The sequence below is a fragment of the Panthera tigris genome, chromosome B1, assembly GCF_018350195.1.
Source record: "Panthera tigris isolate Pti1 chromosome B1, P.tigris_Pti1_mat1.1, whole genome shotgun sequence".
In the NCBI taxonomy this organism is placed as follows: Eukaryota; Metazoa; Chordata; class Mammalia; order Carnivora; family Felidae; genus Panthera; species Panthera tigris.
In genome coordinates, this window is record NC_056663.1 from 52,161,372 (window position 1) to 52,176,305 (window position 14,934).

Here is a 14,934-nt window from a genome sequence, read left to right on the forward strand (position 1 = left end):
GCTAGACTGATAGTTCTAATGATTTTTTCAAGAATAATCCCTAAATCCTTTTCTTGATCTGTGTGTTAGAAGATGATTTTCTGCCTAGACACATCACTGGGCTGGCCTCTTTCCTCCCTGGTTAATTATTAGTTTGTCTGTTAAATTACACTTGCCATTGCTGATAAAATCACAGAAGTGTCCAAGCTTTTTCCATTGCTTTCATTGTTTATTGCTGGTTAGTTCTTCCTGCAAATTGGGGGGGGGGGGGGGGGCGGGGGGGGGAAGGGGCGGGGGAGGTTGGTTTCCAATTCCTCCTTCCAAGTTTCTTCTTTATAGTGGAATTTTGGACACCTAAACACAAAAGTCAAATCAATATAGCCAAGCTTCCTGGAAAGAATAAAGAAGTGAGAAATGTACTAGGTGATTTTAAGCAACTTCACAATGGGTCATAAAATAATGAGTTCTAAGAGAGATACATTAAAAAAAGAATGTATAACAAATAGTAAAAATAAAAACAGATCCCTCAAAATGCAGTGCAGCAAAATCGACATGAAACCAAATAGCATGGGTAATAACTTTGAATCATATAGCTCCAATTTACATGTGAAAGAAATAAGGCATTGTTTTCTTTTCTGTTTAAAAATTTTTTTTTAATGTTTACTTATTTATGAGAGAGAGAGAGTGCGAGTGGGGGGGGGGGGTGGGTAGGATGCAGAATCCGAAGCAGGCTCCAGACTCTGAGCTTCAGCACAGAGCCTGATGCAGGGATTGAACTCACGAGCTGTGAGATCATGGCCTGAGCCGAAGTCAGATGATTAACTGACTGAGCCACCCAGGTGCCCCAGCATTGTTTTATTTTCCATTAAACAATTGAATTTCTATTCTAAGCCCTAATCTTATAAGATTGGCAAACTTTCAGCCTCAGTCCTCTTGGAGTGATCCTCTCCGGGGTGTACTAAGTTTCTGATGTCTCACTAAGGGTCAACGCCCATGTATTGGTTTGCTCCAGCTTCCACAACAAAATGACCCAGACTGGGCGGCTTAAACAACAAAAATGTATTTCTCACAGTTCTGGAGGCTAGAAGTCCAAGATTAAGGCACCAGAAAGGTGGGTTTCTTCTGAAGACCTCTCTCCTTGGCTCTCAGATGGCCATCTTCCCCCTTTGTCTTCCCAGGATTTCCCTCTTTGTGTGCCTGTGTTCTAATTTCTTCTTTGAGCGACACCAGTGAGATTGGATTAAAGCCCACCCATAAAGACCTCATTTTATCTTAATTACCTCTTCAAAGACCTCTTCTCCAAATACAGTAACATACTGAGGTCCTGAGGGTTAGGTTTCAACATATGAATTTACGGGGGTCGGGAGAGCACAACTCAGCCCATCACAACCAAGGAGTTACCCAGGGGTAACTCCTTCTGCCAACAGCCAGTCTTCCACACAGAGAGCCAGAGCCTTATCTCTGGCCATGAGACGCCAGAGCCACTCAGACCAATTGCTTTCTGCTGCTTTCAGGCTGGGTTGGGGAATAAGAATGGGTCCAGGGGTGCCTGGGTGGCTGAGTTGATCAAGTATCTGCCTCCTGATTTTGGCTCAGGTCATGATCTCATGGTTTGTAGGTTCAAACCCTGCCTCGGGCTCAGTGCTGACAGTGTGGAGCCTGCTTGGGATTCTCTCCCTCTCTTTCTCTCTCTGCCCCTGCCCTACTCACACACTCTCTCTCCCTCTCTCTCAAAATGAATAAATAAACTTAAAAAAATGGGTCTGTAGGGTAGGATCCCCGAGCATGTTTTGTACCATGAAAGAGCCCCCCACTATCGCCCTGCACCCCACGGTGATGACAGAGAGGCCTTTGCTCTTGCAATACCCCCAGGTTTTACTCCTGTCATCCAAATGGGAAATTTTTCTTTTTGGTTTGGGGAAGATATCCTTTACCTCGGACCTTATCGTCCTTGATGAATTCGACTTTTTGAAACAAAAGCCTGGAGATCTGGTGAACTCTTTCTACTCCCTGACTGCTACTGCCTTCCCTAAGGTTATGAAGCAGCTGCTTGAGTTGAAAGAAACAAAAAATGCAGAAAAAATTAGGATCTCAAAGTGCTATTTAGTTACACTATTCTTAGTATGTATCCATGAGGATCTGTACTTTGTCTAATCCCAGTGTTTTAAGAGTTCCAGTAGATATTTTAGAATTGTATGATTTTTTTTTTTCAGTCAGAAATGACAGGGTCTTATGGAAATAGAATATATTATTAACAAATATATTATTAACAAATATGACAAGTATTTGTTGAGTATCTACACGAAACTTTACACTGGGGACCCAAGAAATATTTCTTGACTTTGGGGTATAAAATACAAAAATGAAACAAAAACCAACACATGATAATCATTGCATCTGAGTATCTCTCTTTTGAAGCATACCATTTTTTCTGATTTAAAAAAAGGGATGGGGCGCCCGGATGGCTCAGTTGGTTAAGCATCCGACTCTTGATTTTGTCTAAGATCATGATCTCACGATTCATGAGGCTGAGCCCCAAGTCGGGCTCCACACTGACAGCATGGAGCCTACTTGGGATTCGCTCTCTTCTCCTGTCTCTCTGCTCCTCCCCTGCTTGCACGTGCTCTCTCACTCTCTCTCTCAAAATAAATAAATAAACTTTAAAAACAAAACCAAAAAAAAGATACATATCCTTGGTTAAAAACTTGAAGAACTCAAAGTGAAAATCATCTGTAATCTTACCACCCACAAAAAGCCCATTAAGTTTTAGACTCCTGGTATACACTTAAACAGTTTTTGTAAATAGCTGTTGCTCACTTGTTCATTCATCAGTTATATATTGACGTTTACTATATGTAAGGAAATCCTTGTGCTTTTGATAACTCCCTAAATGCAGCCTTTCTTACAACAGAGTAAGTTAATGCCCCAACAAGCCCCAGATAATAGTGATTGGACCATACTTGAGCCCATGACCCACCGTGGGCAGAGAATGACAGCAGGTCTGGAAAAACCTTCCCTCCCCAAGTGGAGTCCAGTGATCCCATGGGGCTCAAAAATCATTGCTATGAAGCATTGTACCCTGCATCCAGTCATAAAAAAAACAGGCGCGCTGGACAGTAAGAGCAAGGACTCTGGAGCCAGGCTGCCTGGGTTTGAATCCTGATTCTACCCCTGCACTCTACCTGTGTGACTTTAGACAAGTTACTGAGTCTCTCTGTGCCACAATATCTTCTGTGGAGGACAACTACCTTAACTTTGGTTGTTGTAAGAATTAAATGGGTTGGTATATGTAAACTCTAAGAACAGTGCATGGCACATCTTAGGCACACAGTAACTATTAGCTATCGTTTTGTTTTCATTTTGAAATACCGTGCCCCAAATGTTCTGAACTCCACCCCCCCAACACACACACACAAACACATGCTTTTTGTCTTCTGATCCTCATCCAAAATGATTATATTATCAATGGTAGGGGCCAATTCGTTGGCAAAAAGGAGGAAGAAACCCCGTGAATAGTTGACTGCAGGCTCTAGTCTGCAAATGCTTGAGTATGAATAGATTGATTTAAAACTGTCTCCAGTAGGACTTTCTCAAAAGAGAGAGGACTTAAGTTTCCCTTCCTCTTTTTTCCTCTCCCACCTCCACACTCAAAATGCTTTATCTTGAGAATAAAGAGAAGCAGCCCCCCAGGGTCTGCTAAGTGCTAGAGAATTCCAAGCCCACACAGAAATGGGTGCATGGCTGGCACTTAACACTTCCAAGACTCACTTTCTATCTCTCCTGTCTACTTGTCGCACTGGGTTTCTCTAGGTAGTAGGAAATGTGTACCCTGTTTGCAAGTTTCACGCTTCATAGTTTGTGCCACCAGAGAAATGCTTATTGACCTCTTTTGCCTTGGGGCCAAAAACCCTAGAGAAAGAACTCATGGTCTCTGCTTCTAGGTGCCCTCTCCTAAGCCAATTGATGGGTCATGGTTGGGTGGAGGGCACAGTGAGTTAGGTAAGAACATTGTGTGGTGGGTCGCGGAAAGGCTGGGTTCCCAAGAGAAGGGGGAGACTGGGCAGAAACTCCTATAAAAGTCCAGAAAAAACAGTTTTATCCTTTATACCCATGGCTAGTTATCCAATGAATATGAGCACCCATTTTTAATATTCTTTTTATTCTTTAATATTTTTATTTTGTTTAATATTTTATTCTTTAATATTTTTATTCTTTAATATTGTTTTTAATATTAAAAAGAAATAATAAAATATACTCTAATTGTGCCTAAAATTGCAACTCAGACAGTTTTTTAAAATGTTTATTTCTATGGGAGGGAGGGGTGGGTGGGTGATGGGTATTGAGGAGGGCACCTGTTGGGATGAGCACTGGGTGTTGTATGGAAACCAATTTGACAATAAATGTCATAATAAAAAAAAAATGTTTATTTCAAACTCCTAGGATTCTGATTTCTGAAGTGAAACTAGCATTTCCCAAAGGAGATGACAGGTAATATACGTGCTCTTTTTCTAGAGAATATAAATAAGAACCGACTCTCATGGCATGTACATTTGAAAATGTTTGATTCCAGATGAAGAGCCTGTGAAAGTGATTTGTGGCTTAAAACAAAGAGGACCTAGGAAGGCAAGTACCCAGAGGAAAAAAAAAAAAAAAAAAAAAAAGATGTTTGCTTGTCTCTATTTATTTTCTTCCTGGAAGCAGGGACAGGAAAACTCACTTCAATTAGGAACTGACTCTGTACCAGGCATTGGGCCAGGAGTTTAACATACATTATTATTTAATTTTTACCACCCTCCAGAAGATAAGAAATTATCCCCATTTTGCCCAGGAGGAAACTGAGATGCTGAGAAGTTAAGTAATTTCCCCCAACTTAACAGCCAGTAAATGGTGAAGCTGGGGTTTTAATTCAGGTTCATCTGTAAGTTGGCTGCAGGGGTTCATGATCTTTATAGCATACCCAGCAGGCAAAGGAAGATAACAGAAGTGGTCAGAGTTGGGTAGGAAATGGGACGGAGTGCTTAGTACCACTGTGGGTAAACTTTCAACTTAGAAAATGTAAAATATGAAGTTAATGAAGTATACTTTAGCTACTTAGATGAATTTAAGGAAGTTACCAGAATCATCTCTACTATCCAATGGAAAAGGGAAGGCTTATTTCATGGAGGAAGAAAAGTGAGTAGAGTGAGTAGAAAGGGAAAGGTAGATTTATGTATCTATTCAATACCTCAGAAATTTTGCTGTTGCTTTTTTTTTTAATGTTTATTTATTTTTGACAGAGAGAGAGAGAGAGAGAGAGAGAGAGAGACAGAGCATGAGCGGGGGAGGGGCCTAGAGAGAGGGAGACACAGAATCTGAAGCAGGGTCCAGGCTCCTAGCTGAGCTGTCAGCACAGACCCCGATGCAGGGCTCGAACTCACAGACCATGAGATCATGATCTGAGCCAAAGTCAGACGCTCAACCGCCTGAGCCACCCAGGAACCCCCCCCCCCCGTTTTTTTTAATGAAGCTCAGTGTCAACTGAGATATAAAGAATTATGTGATCACTTAAGGATACGGTAATAATTTTTTAAGGTGTAAAACACTAGTCTGGGTCAAGCCAAAAAGATTCCTTATAGTTTAGGATGTTAGTATTTACTGTTTAATATTTTCAAGGCACTTCAAAGTTTTAGGACAGTTACTTGAAAATACATAATCATTATCACCGTTGTTGATACACTTACTTAAAATTAAAAAAAAATAGAAGCATGAATCATTTGGAACTTAATGGTCACAGGCTCAATTAAAACTTTTTTAAAGGTTTGTAATTATGAAAGGAGCTTGAGGAAAACCATTTATTAAAGCATTTTTAAAATGTTAACTATTAAAATGATTTCTTCAGACATTCTGTTCTTTCTCTAACAGGAACTAGTTAAAGATGAAGTATTTCATTCTGTATGTTAAATAACTGCTTTACCGGCTTCTCATTTTTTTTCAGTCCACATTTTAGAATCTCAAAACAATAGTATGTAATGGAAATGTGAGATTTTCCATTGTAGTGATGTAAATTAGCAGTTGCCACCATCTCCTCAAGTAACGCAGGTACTATTGAAACATGTCATATCATGTAGGAATTTAATTTGAGCACCACTCCAAGGATAGAATCATCTTGGATCCACTTTTGTTTAGACCTGATCCATGCCCATAACCCTTCTGGGCTCCAGTTTCATTAGGTAAATATAGTCTTGTCTCCTTCATGTATCTTAAAGCTTTTAGGAAGATGAGGTGAGATCAAGGACTACTTATTCACCTCTGTACCCTCTCCCACAAGGGACCTGGCCTATAGTGGGTATTCTGTGGGTATTCAGTGAATGCTTGACAGGTGCCTTGAAGAAGGAAATCCGTCCAAAGAATCTAAGAATAAGATCAGGCATCTGTAAACCTCAGGTCCTCAGCGATCCTATCCTACCATGAAGCTTTTATTGCCATCTGGAAACGGTGTTTGTATTGGTGTACTTTGTTTTAAGGCTATGGACTCAGAGAGGACAAGGAAAAAAGTACAACCCAAGAACATACATGTAAAAATCAACATATATGCAAAAATATCTGTAAACTCAATTTAAAGCATTTTTAAATGTTTATTAATTTATTTTGAGAAACAGCGCACAAGTTAGAGTGGGGGAGGGGCAGAGAGGGAGAGAGAAAATCCCAAGCAGGCTCTGCAAGGTCAATGCAGAGTCCGATGCGGGGCTCGATCCCATGAACTGTGAGATCGTGACCTGAGCTGAAATCAAGAATTGGACACTCAACTGACTGAGCCACCCAGGCACTCCTTAATTTAAAGGGTGCCTGGGTGACTTTTTAACTTCAAAGCAGAAATAAAATTATTCAGTAAGAGCTATGAGCCATTAAAATAAACTTCAGTTTAATATTAAGACCACTTAAAGGAGACAGAGAAAGAAAAGGACAGGACAAGGAAAATGAAGGATACAAGGATCTGAGGTTGGGCTCCTGTGCCCCATGGGGCAAGGACGGACCTCAATGTCTAAAACTACTTTTACGATGCCTGCCTTTAAATGTGTAAGATATGTATGCATTGGGTGAAATTGTTACAAAGAGTTGGGCTCTTAAGTTCCTAACATGGAAGCAGAAACAATCTTGAAATCACTTCTAATTTTCAGTGGGGAGAAGGGAAACAACTTCACACGTCAGAGGGAAAATGGGCCTTGACAGTTCTCATTTTTAAAAATATGTGTTTCATGGAGAATTAAGACAATCATCGTTGTGACTATCAAGCATGTTACTTTCAAAGACTCACTGAGCTTTGTTTTACGACAACTATAGGCAAAAATGGGCCCCATGGCCCAAAGAAATCGAGCCAAAGGTTGGATATCTTTACATCTCTCTCTTTTTTGTTAAATTTTATTTATTTATTTTGAGAGAGTGAGGGAGAGGCAGCGAGGGAGGGAGGGAGAATCCTAAGCAGGCTCCTCGATGGCTCGATCTCATGAACCGTGAGATCATGACCTGAGCCAAAATCGAGAGTCAAATGCTTAACCAACTGAGACACCCAGGCGCCCCGTCCTTACATCTCTTTTTATCCATCCTCATCCTTCAGAATTGTTGTAAAACATAGGTCTCCCTTTTCACTCTTGCAAAACACCTGTCATAATGCTTTCGGGGTGATCCCGTCCTCATTCATTCCCTCCTCCTGCTTGCTGCTGTCATTCTCTCTCCCCTTCTCCTCCTGCTCCTGCTCCTCCTCCAGCCCCCTCTCCTCTTCTCCCTCCTCTTCCCCTCCTCCTTTCCTTCCTCCTCCTCCTTTTCTTCCTCTTCACCATTGCCATCATCTTCATAACGTAGCCCCAGCCTACTTTTCCAGTGTCTCCTCCTGAGTCCCAGAGTCCTAGCCATAATCGACTTTTCCCCATTTTCCACACATGCTACTTCTATGTCTCTATGCCCTTGTCTGTCCCATTTGTCTTTCTGCCTGGAAAATGTCTACATTTTCTTCAAAGGCTGGGGTAAATTCAATCTCCAACAGCCATTCTCAACCCTTGCTGCACTAGAATCATCTGAGGAGATTTTAAAAAATAGTGCCCGGGTCCCACCCTCACGGAGACCCTGATTTAATTGGTTGTTTGAAATGTACAACCAGGGTTGAGAACAACTCCTTTGTACCTTTTTGTGACCCTCCCCTCTATGTAGACGGAATTATTCCTTCACATGAGTTTCCAGAGCTTTCTCTATACATCTCCATCATACCACATGACACAATGTATCGCAGTTCTGGTTTACTATTTTACGCGTGTGTTAGACTTGAGCTTTACTGGGGTCATTTTTCATCCTTTTATGCCCTGTCAGAATCAGCTGGAGAGGTTCTCCCAATACACACCCAACCCCTAGAAAATTTATCTGAAATCTTGAGAGGTAGGCATGAGAGCAGGATAGATGTGGAGGATGAGGTTTTTGTCATTTCAGTGAGTTCTTCGGTGACCCCAATTTTCAGCCGCCAATACACCCGCCCCCCCCCAACCCCAGCTACTATTCTAAAACTAATTATGATTCCTTTCTGTCTTCCTTGGAGTTCCTTCTGTCACGAAGTCCTGTCCTTTCTCCGCAATGGCTCCCAATGACACGCCATGTCCCCCATTTGCAGGGCTTGGGTGTGCCATAAGAATGATCTCTTGCAAGTGTTGGCTTCTGTCATACTCTTCTGAGAAACTAGCACAGGCTTCCAATTGTTTCTTGAGTCAAATGTAAACTAATTATGGGCTTTGACGTTTTCCACTAACTTATTCAGGAGCCCTCTCTTTCTACAACCCCGGGGCTTATTGTATCTTCAAATTGGCAAAATACCATTCTTCCTCCTGCCTCTACAGCTCTCTATATTCCATTATTCCCCTATAAAAAGGCTGCTTTCCCTTCCCTTTCACAGGTTTCTTTTTTTTTTTTCTTTACAAGATTTTATTTAAATTCAAGTTCCTTAACATATAGTGTAGTATTGGTTTCAGGAGTAGAATTTCGTGAATCATCACTTGCATATAACACACAGTGATCATCACAAGTGCCCTCCTTAATGCCCATCACCTATTTAGCCCATCCGCCCCACCCCACCTTCCAGACACACTATGGGTTTCTTAAGCAAAACAAAAAAAAAAATGCAAAATTTGTTTAAAAATCACTGCTTGGGGGGCGCCTGGGTGGCTCAGTCAGTTGGGCGGCCGACTTCAGCTCAGGTCATGATCTTGCGGTCCGTGAGTTATAGCCCCGCGTCGGGCTCTGTGCTGATAGCTCAGAGCCTGGAGCCTGCTTCATATTCTGTGTCTCCCTCTCTCTGACCCTCCCCTGTTCATGCTCTGTCTCTCCCTGTCTCAAAAATAAATAAACGTTAAAAAAAAAATAAAAAAAAAAAATCACTGCTTGGGGCGCCTAGGTGGCTCAGTCAGTCAGTTAAGCACCTGACTCTTGATTTCGGCTCAGGTCACGATCTCACGGTTCATGAGGTAGAGCCCCTGCATTGGGCTCTGTGCTGACAGTGCGGAGCCTGCTTGGGATTCTCTCTCTCCCTCTCTCCCTGCCTCTCTCCTGTCCGTGCCCCTCCCCCTCAAAATAAGTAAACTAAAAAAAAAAAAAAAAAAAAAATAACTGCTCAAGCTTATGTAAAACCTTCCTTACTACTTCTAACATTGTTACCAGTTTTTTTTGTTTTGTTTTTGTTTTTGTTTTTTTGTCACTGAGTATGCATCTTGTTACTTTTCTTAGTGTATTTTACTTTTTATTTTGGTATGTTTCTTTTTTGTCCAGTGGAACAGAGATATGAAACCAGAAGACTTGCCCCACTATTTTTCTCAGACCTTTCACCTGGGGGAGCCTCAGTGCTCCTACCTATGAAACGGAGACAATCACCGTAACTCTTCCCTGCCTATCTGAATTCAGTGCTGGAGGACCACAGAAGATACAGTGCATGGAATGTGCTCTGTGGGTTCTAAGCTGGTTTCTAAATGCCAGACAGTTATTACCGTTATTATTTTCTGCCAACTAACTTCACTGCAATGGTCTGCACACAGCTCTATACCAATGAAATCCTTAACATGGAAGCATCTTAAGCCATTTTGCAGGAAGAAGAATACAAAATGTTTATGCTCTACCTTGATTTCATCATTATTCTTTTTTGTTTGTTTGTTTATTTGGGGTTTTTTTTTGGGGGGGGGGAGGTTAGGGACAGAGTGACAGGGAGACACAGCATCTGAAGCAGGCTCCAGGCTCTGAGCTGTCAGCACAGAACCCAACATGGGGCTCAAACTCAAGAACCATGAGATCATGACCTGAGCCCAAGTTGGACGCTTAACTGACTGAGCCACCCAGGCGCCCCTCATTTCATCATTATTCTTATGGTGTTTGTTTCATTCCGTGTTTCCAACAAGCTTTAAGCTATTTGCAAGTTCTTTATGTGTTCATCCAAAACTAAGTTGAAAAGTTCGCAGTGGAAGCCATGTGAAGCCACAGCAAAGCACCAGACACAGAGCAGGGTCTCTCAGAAAGGCAAGTGCCTTGTGGGAATAAGAATCCAGAATCTGTGCTCCATTTTCCTTGGGGGCTTTCTCAGCAACCGTTCTGCCTCTGAAGCAACTTAGGAGCCCCGAAAGAAAAACACCACATGCAGTAGCCAACCTCCCACTCCCATCGTTCCTTCAGCTCTGCCTTAAGCAAGTCACAATAATATTTGGAATCGGCAAAGCGACTTCTTTCCAGGGCGTTCACAGCACTAATACATTCCCTCATTAATGCACACAGCATTCCTGTGGAGGAGGTGGGTGGCAAGCGATTTCAAATCCTTTTCTTCTCTACCTACCAAAGAGTCTTTCCTTTCAATAGCTGACACAAACGAGTGAACCATTTTGGTTATAAGATTATGATTCGCCCATCGCCCCCCATTAACACTATTAAAACAACCTTTGTCCTTCTTAAAGTCTGTGCAGCCAAGTGTGTGCAGAGTTTAAAAAGAACATAAAGACTGCCCCAGACATCTGTGTGTGAGACCAGGCATTAGATACGATGTCCTTTGTCTGGCTTTGGAAAACTCCCATAGGACAAATAGGATTAGACGTGACACTTCCCTTTCTCTGGCAGCCTCCTGAGCCTCACCCCTTTCCACAACCTTTTATCCTCATACACAGCCCTCTAGATCTCTGCCCTCACCATCGTGGCAGACATCCAGAAACCATTCCGTCTCCCTCACCCTCCTGTCCCACCCGGGCAAGGATAAATTGCTTCCATTCTATAAGAGAGTGCAAACAAGTCAGAAGTCCGAGCACCAAACCCGGGGCATCCCTAGGCTCCCCATTTGTTTTTTTATAAGTTTATTTATTTATTTTGAGAGAGAGAGAGCATGAGAGAGGGAGGGGCAGAGAGAGGGAGAGACAGAATCCCCAACACGGGGCTCTATCCTACGAACCGTGAGATCTTGACCTGAGCCGAAACCAAGAGTTGGTCGCTTAACCTACTGAACCACACAGGCGCCCAAGGCTCCCCATTTCCTCATCCAGGCTGGAGGCCCAGAGCCTTCACACTGCTTCTCCTAGAATCTCCCCCATGACAACACATCTGGGCCACACTTAGAGCAAGTGCAACACCGCATGTTCTGGGCTTTTTCTGAATCCTCCGTCACGTCTACTCTGCTAAGTGCATGGATTCACTAATGGATAGTTGAAGGTTCACTACATGGCAGAATAGAAGGGGGGATAGGAACGAGCATTTCCAAGTGCCCCCTTTATGCCAAGTGCTGGGTCAAGTAATATAATATCATTTCATTGTCACCACAGCCTATGAAGCAGACGGTCACATCCCTGCTTTGTGTCTCGCTCACCAGAATCGCAGTGGCTTAACACATGAAGGGTTTAGCTCTCGCCTTGGAAGCATATCAATCATACCTCCGCTCCATGTGGTCACCCGGGTGATGGAGGCACTGCCGTGTTGTGACTGCACTTTGTGGATCCCAGGGCTGTCTTGGCCAGCACAGCAGAAGAAAGCCTGGAGTGTCATGCACCGGCTTTTCGTTGCTTTAGTAGAGTCGCTTGTGGTCACATTCCACTGGCCACATACTCACATGGCCACATCTAACTCGCTGCGAGGGGACAGGGAGACGCACAAAAACAGATGGAATGTACTGTGAGTGGCTGTGGTCATGCCAGTGTAGTAGACATGTAAATGTCAATAGCTATGCTTCTATTTCCTTTAAATGCACATGTCACGTTATTAATGGTGCATAAAACCCCACCGAATGACTGTCCCACACCTGATTCATGGGGGCCTCTGTCTTGGGACTTGTAACTTGTTTTCATCAATTAATATCTTTTGATACTTATTATGTGCATGGCACTGTGGGTGGGGGACCAAGAGGGTATTTACAGATTCAGGGAGGAGGTCAGAGACATTCAGAAATAAATGTCATTTTAAAAAGGAGGCAGATTCAGATGGATGGGACAAAAAAACAAAAAAACAAAAACTACCAAGCACTTGGGGACTGCAGAGGAAGCAATCATTTCCTGTTGAGGCACTGGGAAAGGACTTGGAAGGGATTTCTCCATTTCATTTAAAGACTAAAGACATTAAAGATTAATAAGTATTTCCTAACAGGTAAAGGATGGGATGGGGAGGGGTGTGTATGGGGGGGTGGCATGAGGGCCCTCAGCCAGTAGAGCTCAGAAGGTGTTCAGAACAAGTAAGCCCTCTGCTGTGTGGTTGAGGCAAGGGCGCAGGACAGGAAGTCTGGAGAGATGAGGCTGGAAAATATGTTGGATTCAGACAGGACAGGAGGGTCATGAGCACCATGCTTGGAAGTGTGGATATTCTGGGAAAATGGGGAGCCACCCACAGAGGGTCTCTGCACACAGGGATGCTATGGTGACATCTATCTAGACTCTCTTAGAGACAGTCCCCATCAGAGTATTAACTGATGATTTTTTTTTTCCTTTTCCTCCCTTTGGGAATTCCTAGTCTTCGTGAACATATTTATTTTGCTTCTATCCTGGGGTTTGTAATCAAACATGAATTTAATCTGCCTAAACACACATACCACAGAGGCAAAGTTTCTATTTTATCCAAAGAAGTCTGTAATCAGGCATTCACACTCCTTCAGCTTTTCTGGGTGTTTTCTCTCCCCACCCCCCACCCCCATCCTCTTTGAAATAAACATTCTTGTAAAATATTGCAACTTCAGAATAAAGATCAAGGAACAGAATTGCATGCTGTAGTTTGGTTCTATCATACTGAATTTAGTTGTACTGAATTTGGGCTCCCTATTAGGACTAAAGGCCAGTTTACCATCTACTTGCTGTGTGCTTTTGCCAAGTTACTTGGCGTCTCTGCACTTTAGTTTCTTGATTTAGTAAGAAACACTATTTACCGATTATTTGTTCCAAATTTTGATGTAATACCTTGTAGAGGCTGGGAAATGTACCAGTCATAGATGACCTTAATAAAAATGTTTTATCCCTTTCTGAAGAAAGGAGGCAGGGAAGGAAAGGCATGAATATAAATTGCATACATTGCATGCCAGCACGTCTGCTTGAGTTTGCACGTGCGCTGTGTCTTTTCTGACATGACTCCCACAAGGCAGCTGTTTTACAGGGAACAAGCCCAGGGTCACCCCCGTAACTTGCAAAATGGCATTCAGCTGGTGAGTGGCAGACTCAAGTTTGAAGGGTACAGACTTTTGGATCTCAAGCCCAAACCTATCCCACACGGAGCGAGGAGTTGGGAGCAGAAGCTCGCATTTGCCACAGTGTTCTTTGCAAAGCCATGGCTGAGCCTCTTGGTCTCCATCTGTGGTAGGAATGAGTAATTTTTTGGCACTCCCGGCATACTTTTCTCTGTCACATTCGGCTGTGATGGATCAATCCCACAGTTTGTGGTTCCAGGACACCTCCCCAGCCTCCAGATGCCCCTCGCCCACCAGGCCAGACTCATTGCTTTCACTGATGTCAGTGTCTCTGGAGGATTCCTCTGAATCACCGTTTGGTCACTCCCTCTTAATTGCTGACAATTACCGAATTCACGGTCCTACAATAAGCAAGGAAAAGGGTACCATTTTCGACGACATGTGTGTTTAGTGTTGCTGGCAGCTTTGTAAACTTATTAGTGCTCTGCATACCATATAATTAAGATCGAATTATCCGAGAGTTTAAAATAGTGCCTGCTGCTGTTGTGCTGCTGAAAATGGTAAGGAAAAAATATTTGCCTTTTTTTTTTTTTTTTTTTTTTACATATGCAGCTCACCTCTCCGACCGCCCCTCCCCCCCCCCCTTTTTCTCTGAAATTCTCATTCTCAAAAGGGCCCACGGGGCTGAGATCACCTGGATGGAGAGAGAGGCCTCACTAGGCTCAAACACTCTGCTTTCAAAAATGTTGCCACATCAGAAGCACGAGGGCACACTCTAAGACATCTGCCACGGCACCTTCTAGAAGGGGCCTGCAGTGCCAGGCAGGTGAGAGTAAACAGGAGGCCAGAAGGGGAACTCACCCGATGGCTGGGGCTCAGATGCTAGTGTCTTGGTGAGACGGGACCACAAATGGCTCGAGGCTGATACTTCAGGAGGAGAGTACCCAGTTGTGTAGGTTATCAACACCTGGAGCCAGGAATAAGCAGATTAACCCAAGAATACATGCGGTGTGGGAGCCTAGAGGAAAAAATGGGACAGAAAGGGGTAATCCAGGCACATGCCTGAAGCACTCACTTCAAGACATGGTTTTGGGCTCCTCCCTGTCTATACTGGGCTGAAAGCCTAGTGTGGGGGAGGCAGAACAGAAAGGCAAGGAAGATATGCCAGCACGGTAATCAATGAACCCCTGCAGGCAGTGGTTGCCCGGGGTGCATGGGTGACAGGGAGAGCAGGAAGTGTCTCTAGGGATGTGGAGCCAAAGGGCATCTTGAAGACTCCTGGGAGCTAGCCAGACAGAGGGGAAAGGGCATCCCAG

At 43.3% G+C, this 14,934-nt stretch overlaps 1 long non-coding RNA gene across 1 annotated transcript; it reads right to left on the reverse strand.

Annotated features, from left to right (window-relative positions):
* Positions 1–256: 256 nt before the first annotated feature.
* LOC122237916 lies at positions 257–14,632 on the reverse strand. Its single transcript, XR_006216681.1, has 3 exons — positions 14,480–14,632; positions 11,889–12,082; positions 257–333 (listed from the first exon to the last, which is right to left on the reverse strand). It is a non-coding gene; the product is annotated as an uncharacterized LOC122237916 (long non-coding RNA).
* Between the last annotated feature and the right edge of the window lie 302 nt (positions 14,633–14,934).